Below are 12,346 nucleotides of genomic sequence, written 5' to 3'. Positions count from 1 at the left end.
CAACACTAACTGGCTCTACCACGGCCTGCAGACAGCACCTCTCTTCCAATGATATAATGGTGGAGGGGGTTCATTAGTCCCCTCATCCCATCCAACACTGGTGATTCAGAAGTATAAAAGGTCCACGATCTCAAGTGTTTACTCAACAACCAAAGTTTAGCACAACGCAGCGACGAGTGGGAGACGTGATCAACAATTCTAACAGCATAACGCACAACTGCTTACCAAAAAAATCTCCTCGTATGAAAAAAAACTGTCTCTGACTCACAAAACCTTGGAATTGACAAAATAGTTGCTAATCCTAAACTGAAATCCACCAGTTAAACTGAAAGGCTACAGCAGGGAGAAAAACAAATGCCCAAAGAGAATGAATATTTTATTATGCCCTCCAAAGACACACAAAGGAATTTTACTGCCTGAATGACATAAAAGTCATTGCTTTAATAATAAGATGAAGCCAGCAGGGCTTTATATTCAGTAACTGAAACGGTTACGACCAGACACATTTTGAACATCTGATTATCAAATGTCTCCTTAGTTCCTCTTTGATTTGTTCCATTTCTTTTGACTAAGTTCCTTTAACTTGTAATGCCAGGTCAAATATAACTTTGTCCTTCTTGACTGTGTCCTTTTTTAATGGATGTATTCAATAGTTTATGTATAATCAAGCATGTGCCCGTAACAGAGAGGACAAAGATACGCCTCCGCAACGTGAACCTGGCAAACTGAGTTTCAACCATCAGAATTTGGTTTTTATGACATTTAAAGACATTTCCTCAAAGTGTAGCCGAGATGTGTGCTTGAGGAGTGACATTAACCTTGACCTTTGACCTCGGTTCACTGAAACCTGTGGACATTTGATCAAAGTTTTGAGAAATTCCCTCAAGGTCTTGTAGAGATGTTGTGTTAGGAGAATGACACGAGTGTGCATCCGGACAAAAAAAACAGAGAACATTATGGCTCTGGCCTACAACGTCTGAAGATGCATAATATGGTGACATGTTGAAATCACAGTAACATTTCTTTTCTTTTCTTTTTTTTGTCTTGAAGTGGGGGGAAAGTGCAAAAACCCTTGTCAAATAATCAAGTAACGCTCTGCCTTCCAGAACCATGCACTGCATCAGAAACAAACTGATCACAGGATCATTCATGACATGATATAATTACTGTAAATGCCAATAAACACTCCTTGCCCTACTTACAGCAATGAAAACCTAAAATAAGACATTTTAAATGTTGAGACGCCAAAGTGAGGAGGCTTAAAGGGTTATTTCATCTTACCTGAATGAAAACAAATGTCCAGCATGAGTCACGGGCGGAGACGGTAAGGAGACAGTGTGGTGTGGTGCAGACTGACTTGCTCTCTACAGATGTGGTACACTTACCAGTATAATGCAGCTTACTGTAATACAATTTAGACCCACGTGCTGCTTTAAAGTGAGTGGGGGCAAATCGATAGATGACAATGAGCCGGTGAAGAAGCTAAAGGGAATCCTACTCTTAACCAGAGCACCCCCGCTCGGTTTTTCTTGACGCGTGGTCTCATACACACACAGACACACACACACATGCTTAACCTCGATTTATCGGTTATTCATATTGTGATTTTTCTCATGTGACATCATTCCTAATTATCCCTCCCTTTGGACTCATGTTTCTGTCACAGCTTGAATGTGATTTTCAGCTCCTTTTTAACATGCCAGTCTTTCAACAGGCCATCATCAAAGCAATACAAGGAGCTAAAACTGCCCTGGTACTCCGAACCTATAATCAGCCCTCCAGCCAGACTAAAGATACCCATAGAGACCCACAACAAGATCACTTTACTCTGGTGAAGTCTCCAAACTGCTGCGCCAAAGGGTCTGATCATACACTCAGAAGACATTAGAGAAGTCAATTTCCTAAACGCTGTAAATCAGCTTTGGGAGAAAAGAAAATGACTGTCATAAAATTCATGACCAGACCTAGAAATCATACCATCATCAGTTCAACTGCTTAATGGTTTACAAAAACTTTGTTAAATGAATTTTTTTCTTTTTTTTTTTTTTTAATGTGCCAACTGTCATCTTCTGAAATGGTAAATGCTTCCTTCTAATTGCTGTTGCTTCACTCAGCTGAATATGAAGCTTTTTATTTTGTAGCACCAACAGACAAGAGTCTCAGTCTGCCCCAGTTTCCCTCCGTCCTAGCTGAGCACCAACAGATAATAGAGTTGAACGAGTGCATGCTATCTGCATAATTTAATTTTCTCAAGACTGTTGTAGTTTTACGAGAGCGCTGATCTAATTTTTATATATAGCATCAAGTCCCAGATTCCTGAACTTCACTTGTTCCTCCTGTGGCCTAACTTTGTCAAAGAGGAATTCTTTTGGTGTCAATACATGTACTAAGGTCACACACACACACGCACACACACAAAAAACCCTTAAGACACAACCACATGATAAGTTAACATATAGGTGGACAGAGGAAAAGTGCAGCTGCTCAAGGGACACTGTTATGTGAAACCAATCCAGACTTTACGTTGCTATTGTTGGGACAGCTAAGAGTAGCCCTTTGTGTTGATTTTTCCCCTCCAGCGCCAACCGTTTTCAGCCTTGTGTGATAAAAAAACAGTTGGGAACCACAGTTCACCAGTGTAGTTGTTTTTGGTCCATCTGCAGACAGGGAGGATTTTCAGATCTTAACATATTTTAAAAAACATGGAAGACCACAGACACAATGACAGGTATAGACCAATTTTTAACATCGCCGGCATCCTCTCCTCCATCCTATCCTCTCAGAGAAACTCACACGATCAAATGTGACTTTTAACCAACATGGAGACAAACAGTCACTGTGGACTGGTTACGCTTGTATTTGTAGTGTTTTACCTAGAAAAAAAAAACAATTTGTGGATGACGTCAAGTATTAGTGGAGTTGGTGTGAGAGAAGGGTACGTAAATAATTAAAATAAGTAAAGAGAGTGATGGGTGAGGGTGTTGGGGCGAGGGACGGACAGCAGCGGGTGAGAGAACCCTGGTCAGTCGACTGAGGTTCTACCACGGAAGGAGAGGAAGGGGTTTCAGATGGGCACAAAGAGAAGTTAGAAGTCTGCAGAAATGACCGGGCCAATTATTTAGGACATTAAAAAGTTACAGCCTGGGCTGTTGATAATGCCTGTACAGCATGTATAGCATGCGATGTGTATTTTCCGAGTGCATATCCTGGTTAAGATATAGATCTTCCATAATTGGATTGTCTCTCCAACATCGATAATTAAGTTCTCTCTCTTTAATCCATCACACATGCTAACAACATTACAGCACTCTGCTGCAGTACTCTGCCGGTGTGTTTGTTCCTTTACTCACACATGAAGGCCTGTGCAATTGGCTGCAACAAGGTTTTCTACAGTTTGTCACAACTAAAGAGTTTTCCTGTGGCGCAGCGTTTCGTGATCAATTAGTCAGAGATTAGAATAAAACCATTAAATATTATTGCATAACGCTTGTTGGTTTTTTTTTTTGCAGCCTCCTGTGCTTGTTGTGGTATTTGAGATTAGAGAGGGTTTTAGGTGGGAGAATTAATCTGTTGGCCCATTATAGGGATTTAAAGTGATTAAGGATGGTCAGAAGGCCGTCATGGCATGATCGACACCCTGTATACATTTGTTTTGGATGAAAGAATCTACCTGATCGAAGAACGTCCATGAGTTAAAACTCTGACTTGTGTTGTACATCTGGCTAAACGCCAGGCGGTGATGTCACAGGTTTGCCTGTGTGACCTGTTTTGTGTTTGTCGTCCCCTTAAACTGAATGACTTGGCAGGAGAAAGAAAAACTGGGCAAAACGTTCAGCTGCAGGACAAAAAAGTAATTCACTGCAGGAGTCAGAGGAGCACCGCAGGTCCGCATGCTGTTAATCTGTCAATAAATCATAATAATCTCCTTTTTACAAGGCAACGTTTGATCTGTGAGGTTTTCCTCAGGCTGATGAGGACAGTCCTGTCTCATAGCAGCAATCAGATCAAATCATCGTCACGGGCTGATCCACAAACAGCAGGGAAAGCACAAAAAGCAGGAGATGGCGACCACTGGAGTGCCCATGACATATATGATGACCGCATATAATTACATCAGCATTGTATTTGCTAAGGATTTATGATGTTTCTTTCCTCTGTGGTTACTATTTTGTGCCGTTTGTTCTTTACGCTTCCCTGCAAACATTTCTCAACCCAGAGGTTGACGACAGGACGACTTCCAGCGTGAACAAGCTTGACAAGCTGTCTAGTTTGCGTTCAAATCAAGCAAACGGAGTATAAATTCATACCCTGGCAGTGTTCTAGAGTACTTTTATAAGCATGTTATTGTTATATAATAAGCAAGATAAAGATAGAACCAGCTAGTGTGAGACACATGGAGGCGGAATGGCCCAAATGCAACAAGCTTCTGGAGCAGTGACCTTCTCTGTTGGGGAAACGGCCCGTCAGCCTGATGGGACACTTGGATCTGAAAATCTGACTTTATTTTTCAAGCGTCTAGGTTTAGATGTCAACCAATTTTCCAATATCAAATATTTTGCGGGTTTGTTAAGCAGCAGGTGATAATTTGACTGTCGCCTTCACTAAAGAAGGAGTCTTCTTTTTTTCCCCATTGGCTCGAGAAAGAATTCACTGGTTCTGATGGTATTCCAACTGCCCAGTGGCCTGATTCATTTTTGATGTAACACAGGAAGAGCAGCTGGATTGCCGAGCGAATTTGTTCGACAAACGTTTTCAACAATGAATATCTATGAACAAATTAAAATGAACCCTTTAAACTTGCTGAAACAGGGTGACTGAGGCCTTTTCACTGAACATCTACTGCTGTTCAAGGACCAGAACAAACTTGAGTGCAGGGTGTTGAGTTGTAAGATCCCTGATGCACACTGAAGCAACCAGAATGCCTCAGCAGTTATGCAACTGGCACAGTTCTCGATCGAACTGCAGCTTGAGCAGGGATATAAAGGCACAGTCATCACAGCGTACTGCAGTGGAGTGGTGTGTGGGCAGTTGTCTGTATGAAATGGGTCATTAGAACAGGAAAGAAAAAAAGTGCTTTTAGATACAGTACCTAAAATAGTACACCAGACTCAAGCCATGAACTTGAAATGCACTCGGAGAGCTCAGACCTTTGCCAAGGCCGATAGCCCACATACACTCGTATGCTGATGGCGGCGGCTGCCACGCAAGATGCCAACCTTTCGGCAGCAATTACGGGTTTAGTGTTTTGCTCGAGGACACTTTGACACGGCCCCCAGAGGAACTGAACCTCTATTTAATCTGGTGACTGAAAAAAAGCTTTGGATTTGCCTTCGCTACAAATAAGCAAGTTGACCCGACACACTTGTACAAACACATTTCCTGTGAAGTCAGATCCAGAGTGACAGAAGTCAGTCACAGTCAAAGACTAGTGTTTGGTCTACTGAGTATCTGCTCTTGTGATTCCTGAAAAGCTGTCACCAATGTCAGCTTGTCCCAAGAGTTGACGGGAGGAAACTGAGCACATATACAGGAGCTTTTCTCTGAAAACTGCATGCCACACCTTGTGCTCCAGCTTTTAAAGAAGCCACTTGCGTCCCTGAGACATGTCAGCTGGTCTATATGAGGAACTGCAGCAATTGATTAGAGCAACATCTTTAGCCAGAAGGAGAGGATCCGTTTACCTGAAATGGTTGGAGTGAAACTCTGCGTACATATGGCTCTCAGTGGCACCACTGAGCTCGGTCTTTAACGCTGCAGAGGTAAAACTGACCAACAGAAGTTGTGACGCTTTCCATCTGTCACCGCGACCTCGATCAGACTGAAGAGATCAAGTAGAGCTTGTTCTAGGAAGCACATCAATCAAACATACATGTCAATCCCGCCAAATACATGAGGAGCCCTCCAACATAGTGCTCTACACTTCTCAGTACATTCCCCACATTTTGGCCTTGAAGCAACTGAAACGAATGAAGGATATAATTTGAGGTGCCATGAAGGCAAATACATCATTTTAAAGAATATGCAAGGGAGGTGAGTAGAACCAGAAAGTAATTTTCGCTCTTTTATAATTTACCTGTTTTGTTTCCGACTGGTTTGCTGAGCTTTTATGTCTACACAGGTCGGTGTTTGAACTGGGCTGTTCACCTTCAGCTTTTTTTTTTGTGCCATAATAGATACTGATAGCCAACATTTCCTTCATCTTTTTCTGTAAGTGCATCCTTTGTTTTTGTGCACACACAGAGGAATAAGTTGTATGCTTCTTGCCCCTAGTTGCCCAGGTTTGTGCTAATTTCCTGAAATTTACAGGAACTTTTTAAACTGAGCCATATTCAGCTGTTACGCTACATAAAGAGCAGAGAGCAATCCTGTCAAAAAAACAAACAGCCGAGGAAATTAGGTTCTGATGTTCAGTTGAAATGATTGATGTGTGTGTTTCTCGCCACACTTTCAGCAAAGGAAAGTGTTGTAGTTGTGGCTGCAAGTACTTTTAGCAAACACCCACACCTAAACTTTATTTAAATTGGAGCGTTTGCTTTCCAGGCAAATCAAAATATATGAGGTGAACTGTGATGGAAACGCCTCCCCTGATATTGCACCAAAAACCATAAATGTTTGATGTCCTTGCCGCTAGCAGCCATTAAAACTTTGCATCAAAAAGTAAAGCCTGAGCTGCACTTTTCCACAGTATGAGAGGAATCATCCTCACCTCACGCTGTGTCTTGGGTGGGATCTCTGAAAAAGCTCTATTCTGAAGTGAATTGTGTAACAGCTTCACATAGAACACATAAAATATGTATCACGCTCTCAGAGGCCGGCCCACATGTCATTTTGGTTTAGCTGAGGAGGAGCGCGTCTACCACTGGAGCGTGTCTGTGGATGACAACACGCACACACACACACACGCGCACACACACACACACACACACACACACTCTCTCTCTCTGACAGTTGGATTCAGGACAATCTGAGATGTGGCATTTAAGCGAGAGAAAAAAGAAATCACCCATTGAACATGATGCTCTCCAGTGTTAAAAACATCCCATCATAGCATCCCTGTGCATGCATGTGCTATATTATTATATAATGATCATAATTAGCAGTTAACAAGCTCTGGGTCTGCTGAGTACTTTCCCTGCAGTAGCTCACCGTGACCACAATGCTTTGCTGCACAGCTTCTGCTTCACAAATACAGTGTCTGTGAAAGGACACGGACACGATGAAGGCTGTTATAAAGAAACTAAATTATGCCCTGAGCAGCATTTTTCACTGCTGTAGATGTAAGATTATGTCTTACCACATGAACCTATTTCTGTATTGTCTTCCTATAATCCAGGGTGACATTGAAGTTTGTCAAGTTCAAAAGTGCAGCAAGTTGCGTGCACGATAGATCAGTTTTATTGGCAATGACATTACACAGAATTGGTGGTATTCACAGGGCCAGTTCTGCATCCCTGTGAAGAATTGAAGTACTTCATCATCTATGTGGTGTGCAGTGGTGCATGCAATGCCTGGATGTGGAACTAGTACTTTTTGAAAAGAAGTATCAATTTATAGTTTATTGGATTTTTGGTTAAAGCGTAGCTGCTGTTATAGACATCTCAAATTTGTATGTTTTCTTTTGCATTTTTATCCCTTCCTGCCACTTCAGAGCTGTGGAAGGAGCTGTAAACACAACACCGACATATTTTCCCTTTTATGATGAGCCTATCAACAAACAAGGACTTAGATTTACACATTCAGCTCGCACATTAGAATTCCTTAGAAGTCATATTTCTGGTGACTTGAGGAATGGGTTTCTCAGTCTCCAATTCCTAAGAAACATATCACACTAAATGCAATAACTGACTTTGCCTGCTGTTTAATGTTGTCCTGGTGCAGCGGGTTTATCTTGGTACCGCGGGTTTATCAGGGCTTTGCAAAATGAAACCAGTTCTGTGCTGTAGCTCAAAATGATACTGAGGAGAACAGTGAAGCTGAGCAAATTTAGTGGGACAAAAAAAAAGACAAAAAAACAATGTGCCAAAAGATGATAAACATTCCATGCTAATGCATTTCATACCGTATGCTAATGTCCTTCTCCAGAAAACTTTCAAACGCACATCCTAAAAATGACAAAATCAAAAAACATTGAATTTCAAAGAAATAAATGTCTTCCAGCCCTGAAAGAGCAGCTTGTGTCGATTCCGTCTTTGAAGAGGACATCAAACAGCAATGCATGAATGATCACAGTCTACAGTGTAGCAGTGCAAACTAAGCAGATGAGTGTGAGTCCGATGCATTGAAAGCCTGTGGCTCGCACTGGTATGAGTCAGCAAACATCCCCCACAATTACTGGGCACATGGCTCCCCATCCCAGGAAGCACATTAAAAGCCAATCACGGAACCACAAAGTCTCTGCAGGAATTAGTTCAGCAGCCTGACTCTGTCCCGTTTCCCTCAGACCTCCCTCCCTGCCTGCACATGATTTACATATCACAGTAAACCACCGGACAGTGTTTTGTTTAAGACTGTCAGCCAACTGCTCACATGCTCAGACACTATAGAGTGATACACTTGCAGTAGTACAGTCATTCATATGGACAACAAGGTCAAAGGAGGACAGTTGAATATATTTAATAATTTATAATTCAGTTGTCTGAAATTCTCGCACTACAGTCAAAACCAAGTGTAATATAGGCTGAATGAACATTAGTATGCAGTAGTAAAGAAATCAACTTAAACTTACCTAAAATGAGGCTGTCAAAAACCTGGTGAAAAGTCAAGGGAAGCTCAGAACATTTCTAACTGATAAGAAAGCATGAAGGATCATCTTCATGTGTCCATCATTCCATTGTTTTTATGATCAAATTGTGCAGAATGGCTGCTCCCAGCCCTGAGCTACACTTCTCCCTGATATGCTGATTCCCAGATGGGACAGTGAATGCCCTCAGCAGCCTCCAGCTGAAACAGCATCAGTGACCGTAGCATCCCAGCCACTGTCCGCCTGCCTGAATCAAAGTGGGACTGCTCCCCTCCTGCTTGCATAACAATACTCTAGACAGATCCGCTGCTGCAGTTGGTGCCCGTGGAACACACTACTTAACCGTCAGCCTCTCTCTCTGACTTGCAAATGGACCTGGCGCTGTTCCAGTCCGAGTTAAAACTGGGCCACATACCTGGTGGAACGCTCATAAAATTCTGCAGCACTTTTCTTTTCTTGTCTCCCTTTCTCTGTTGCTGTCACAGCCCAGCTTGGCGGGATACGTATGCATCTTTTCTGCTCAGTGCTTTCAATGTCCTGAGTCACAGTCAGAGCCAGTGAACTGGACTGATTTGAATTGTCACTGCATGTTTGTAGTTGGCTGCCTACAGTGCTTGGGCTCCCTCAGCACGGCCCTCAGTGGGAATTTGGGCCAAAGCAAGTCGACTCAGAGGTGTCAGCTTGAGAACTAAATGACAGGAGAAATAATATTGTGACAGCATGGGTTCACACACGCACTTTTCCCATAAAATCATAGAGGTGCTGATTAAAAACCTTGAAGTAACATTTTAAAATCCTGGCAAACTCTTGTCAACGCAAGGCAAAGGGAATGTAATGGGGGGGGGGGGGGAGAGAAAGATCGTAACCAAATTTAGAACACGCGCCAAGAGCAATGACACACTGGTGTGAGAAAACCAGACAGCGGCTGGTGTGATTGTGACTTATGATATATTCCCTCTTGCACATGCAAGGATGCAGGATGACTAAAAGTTAAGGAGAGATTAAAGACTGAGGCAGTTTAGAAATGAGAAGCCTAAATCATCTGCGTTGACTCACAGACTGCAGATAAGTGAGGATTACAGTCAAAGAAATGGACTGAGTGGACACAGAAATACTCTTGCTATTAATGTGAGCACACACACACGCGCACACACACACACACACACACACACACACTCTGACCTTGAGATATACAACTTGCTATCTACAGTATTACACCCCTAGCACCCGGCTGAACATAATCACAACTTAATTAAAATGTGCCACGATAAAGAATAAGTCAGTTCAAAGGCAGGTACAAGAAGATTGAGGGAACTGAACTGATAGCAAAGTCCTTCATCCTCCACTGTAATTCTCACTGCTTATTAACTGAACACTCCAATGTTTGCATGTACTACTTTGGTGCAGCACTTGCCTTTTGCATCAGCATGACTTACCGCAATGGTGCACACCAGGAGACAGCGAGAGAGAGAGAAATCAGGGTGTGTCTCCACATCACTCACACATTCTCTGCCTATATGTGACCTCTACTGACTAATTTATGAAACTGCATCTCTTCATCTCTCATTTCAGCGACACTGCACATCTAGAGAGCAGAGCACAAGTCTGAAAGACCATTAAACTCAAATTGTTGCTTGTGAAATCAGCTACCACATACAGATGATGCTACTGCCTTCACACACATTGCATTGTTGAATGCACGCATTCCAAGAAAGGACTAATATTTATAATATGAATGGGGCTTGTACTCTTAAATCCTGACCTCTAATTTAATATCACAGGTTTGGCTTCTTGTGCTGAACAGGTTTGTTATTCATACAGAATCACATAGAACAACAGCTCTCTTCCTAAAAAGTTTCATTTAGAGGGATTAGTCGTGCAATTTATCTCTGAACCCTGTAGAAATAAGCATTTTGCATCTACAATAACTTTACTGTCATACCAGGAAATTGATGAACAGGCCACTAGATCCCCAAGAAGACTCAAACACGAGTACAACATGCAAGTGTCAAAATAAACACGCACGCACACACACACACACACACCACAAGCCCTTTGCAAATGCAATATGCAGATGGGGGTTTATAACACAATTGATAAAATAATGCAGTAGTCAACTTGAGTTAAAAGTTAAAAACACACACACACACATGCAGGCATTTTGAAACTGCCAAAAAAAGGGCAACGCAAAGCATTAACGTCATCATATGTGGCTATAATAAACATGAGCATGCACGCAGCTAACCACAACAAACACAGTAGCAACATGAGTCAATTCACCTTTCCCAGCTCTTCTCTCACCTGACAACTTTACAATGCTTCTGTGAAAAGCGTCGCCAAAACGGAGACCATTGTCACAGGAGGCGTGTTGGCTTCAAGTCAAAGGCAGACAGCGACTGTGCTACATTCCTCCATGAGCATTCACCACTCCTCCGTACACTGATGGATGGACCACAGCCCAGCCTCGTCCCTGCTCCTTATCTTGCTTTGCCTTTTATCCTCTCCTCTCCTTCTGCATTAATCCATTGAGTCTCTGTCACTCTTCTCTTCCTCTCGTCTCTCTTTTACCCCCCACTGTCATGAGCATGATCACATGAGCACATACTAGCCAAGGCGGATGTCCACAGAGCAGAAACAGAGGGCTAGTGTTGGCAAATTGCTGGCTATAAATAGGCGTCTTGAGTTCATCATTGTCTCTTCCTATGATGGTTATGAGCTCAGGGTGCTCACAGAGAGGGAGAAAAGCACACCGAGGCAGCGGCATCACTCTGCTGGCTATCACTTCCCTCTCTGTATCGACTACAGGCTCAGTTTCACCTGATGCTGCTTATTTGTAAGCAAGCATCGGAGTAATACAGGGAGAGCGAACGTTGATGTGTTTTCCTGAATGACATTAAAAACAATCCAAGTTTGGTTACTATGGTGAATTCATCTATTGGAAAGGGAAGAAGCTAACATTAGTGGTAAGATAGTGATAAGCTCCAATAAAGTGTGACAGACAGCAAGCCTCTACTATGCGTTGTTAAATGTCATGACTGACAGGACATTCAGCAAAATGTCACCGATGCCCTTGAATAGCAGTGGTTGTATAGAGAATCATGCATATACAAGTGACCAGCTAACACGAAATCACCACCGATGACAAAACCACTGCTGCAGTACTGAAACAAGAGAAAACATTGATGCAGAATATGAGCATCACATATAAATATCTGTTCCCGAATTTGCTTCAGAACGGCCAAAAATAGGTTCTCTCACTCACTGACCCAGTACATGATCCATATTATCTCAGCTTCTCTCATGGCAGATAACATGAATCTTACCAAAATCAGTTCACCATCTTTGGCTGTAAATATCTGATCAAAATTCCTTGATGTCATGTCCAGAAACCCATACATCCATACATCTCAGCAATGGTCTTCGATAGGAGTTCCCAAAGCAGGGATTGGGACACTCTTGGGGGTTGTAAGGCACAGATGGGGTGTTTTGAGGGGTCACAGGATTATTTTCAGAAACCAAAAATGATTGAAAAATTATCAACTAGTAATAGCGTCTTGCTGTGGTGTGCCAGTCCCACTGACCTTGACCTCCAAAAATTGTCAAGTA

At 42.4% G+C, this 12,346-nt stretch overlaps 1 protein-coding gene across 3 annotated transcripts in view; it reads right to left on the bottom strand.

Annotated features, from left to right (window-relative positions):
• Positions 1-12,346, bottom strand: part of nav1b (neuron navigator 1b) — a 76,840-nt gene that overhangs the window by 52,294 nt on the left and 12,200 nt on the right. Inside the window, exon 1 of one of the 3 annotated variants that reach the window (XM_086199979.1) lies at positions 11,042-11,150. The exons of 1 other annotated variant lie outside the window; for it this stretch is intronic. The gene's annotated coding sequence lies outside the window, so the exon portion shown is untranslated. Of the gene's footprint in view, positions 1-8,725; positions 8,962-11,041; positions 11,151-12,346 lie in introns of those variants that run through there. One more of the 3 variants, XM_086199978.1, reaches the window with a different exon arrangement.

The sequence above is a fragment of the Aulostomus chinensis genome, chromosome 3, assembly GCF_037954235.1.
Source record: "Aulostomus chinensis isolate RoL2024-O1b breed Wild chromosome 3, RoL_Achi_v1.0, whole genome shotgun sequence".
NCBI classification, from domain to species: Eukaryota; Metazoa; Chordata; class Actinopteri; order Syngnathiformes; family Aulostomidae; genus Aulostomus; species Aulostomus chinensis.
The sequence above is the reverse complement of the archived record's forward strand: the minus strand, read 5'-3'. Positions and strand labels throughout refer to the sequence as shown.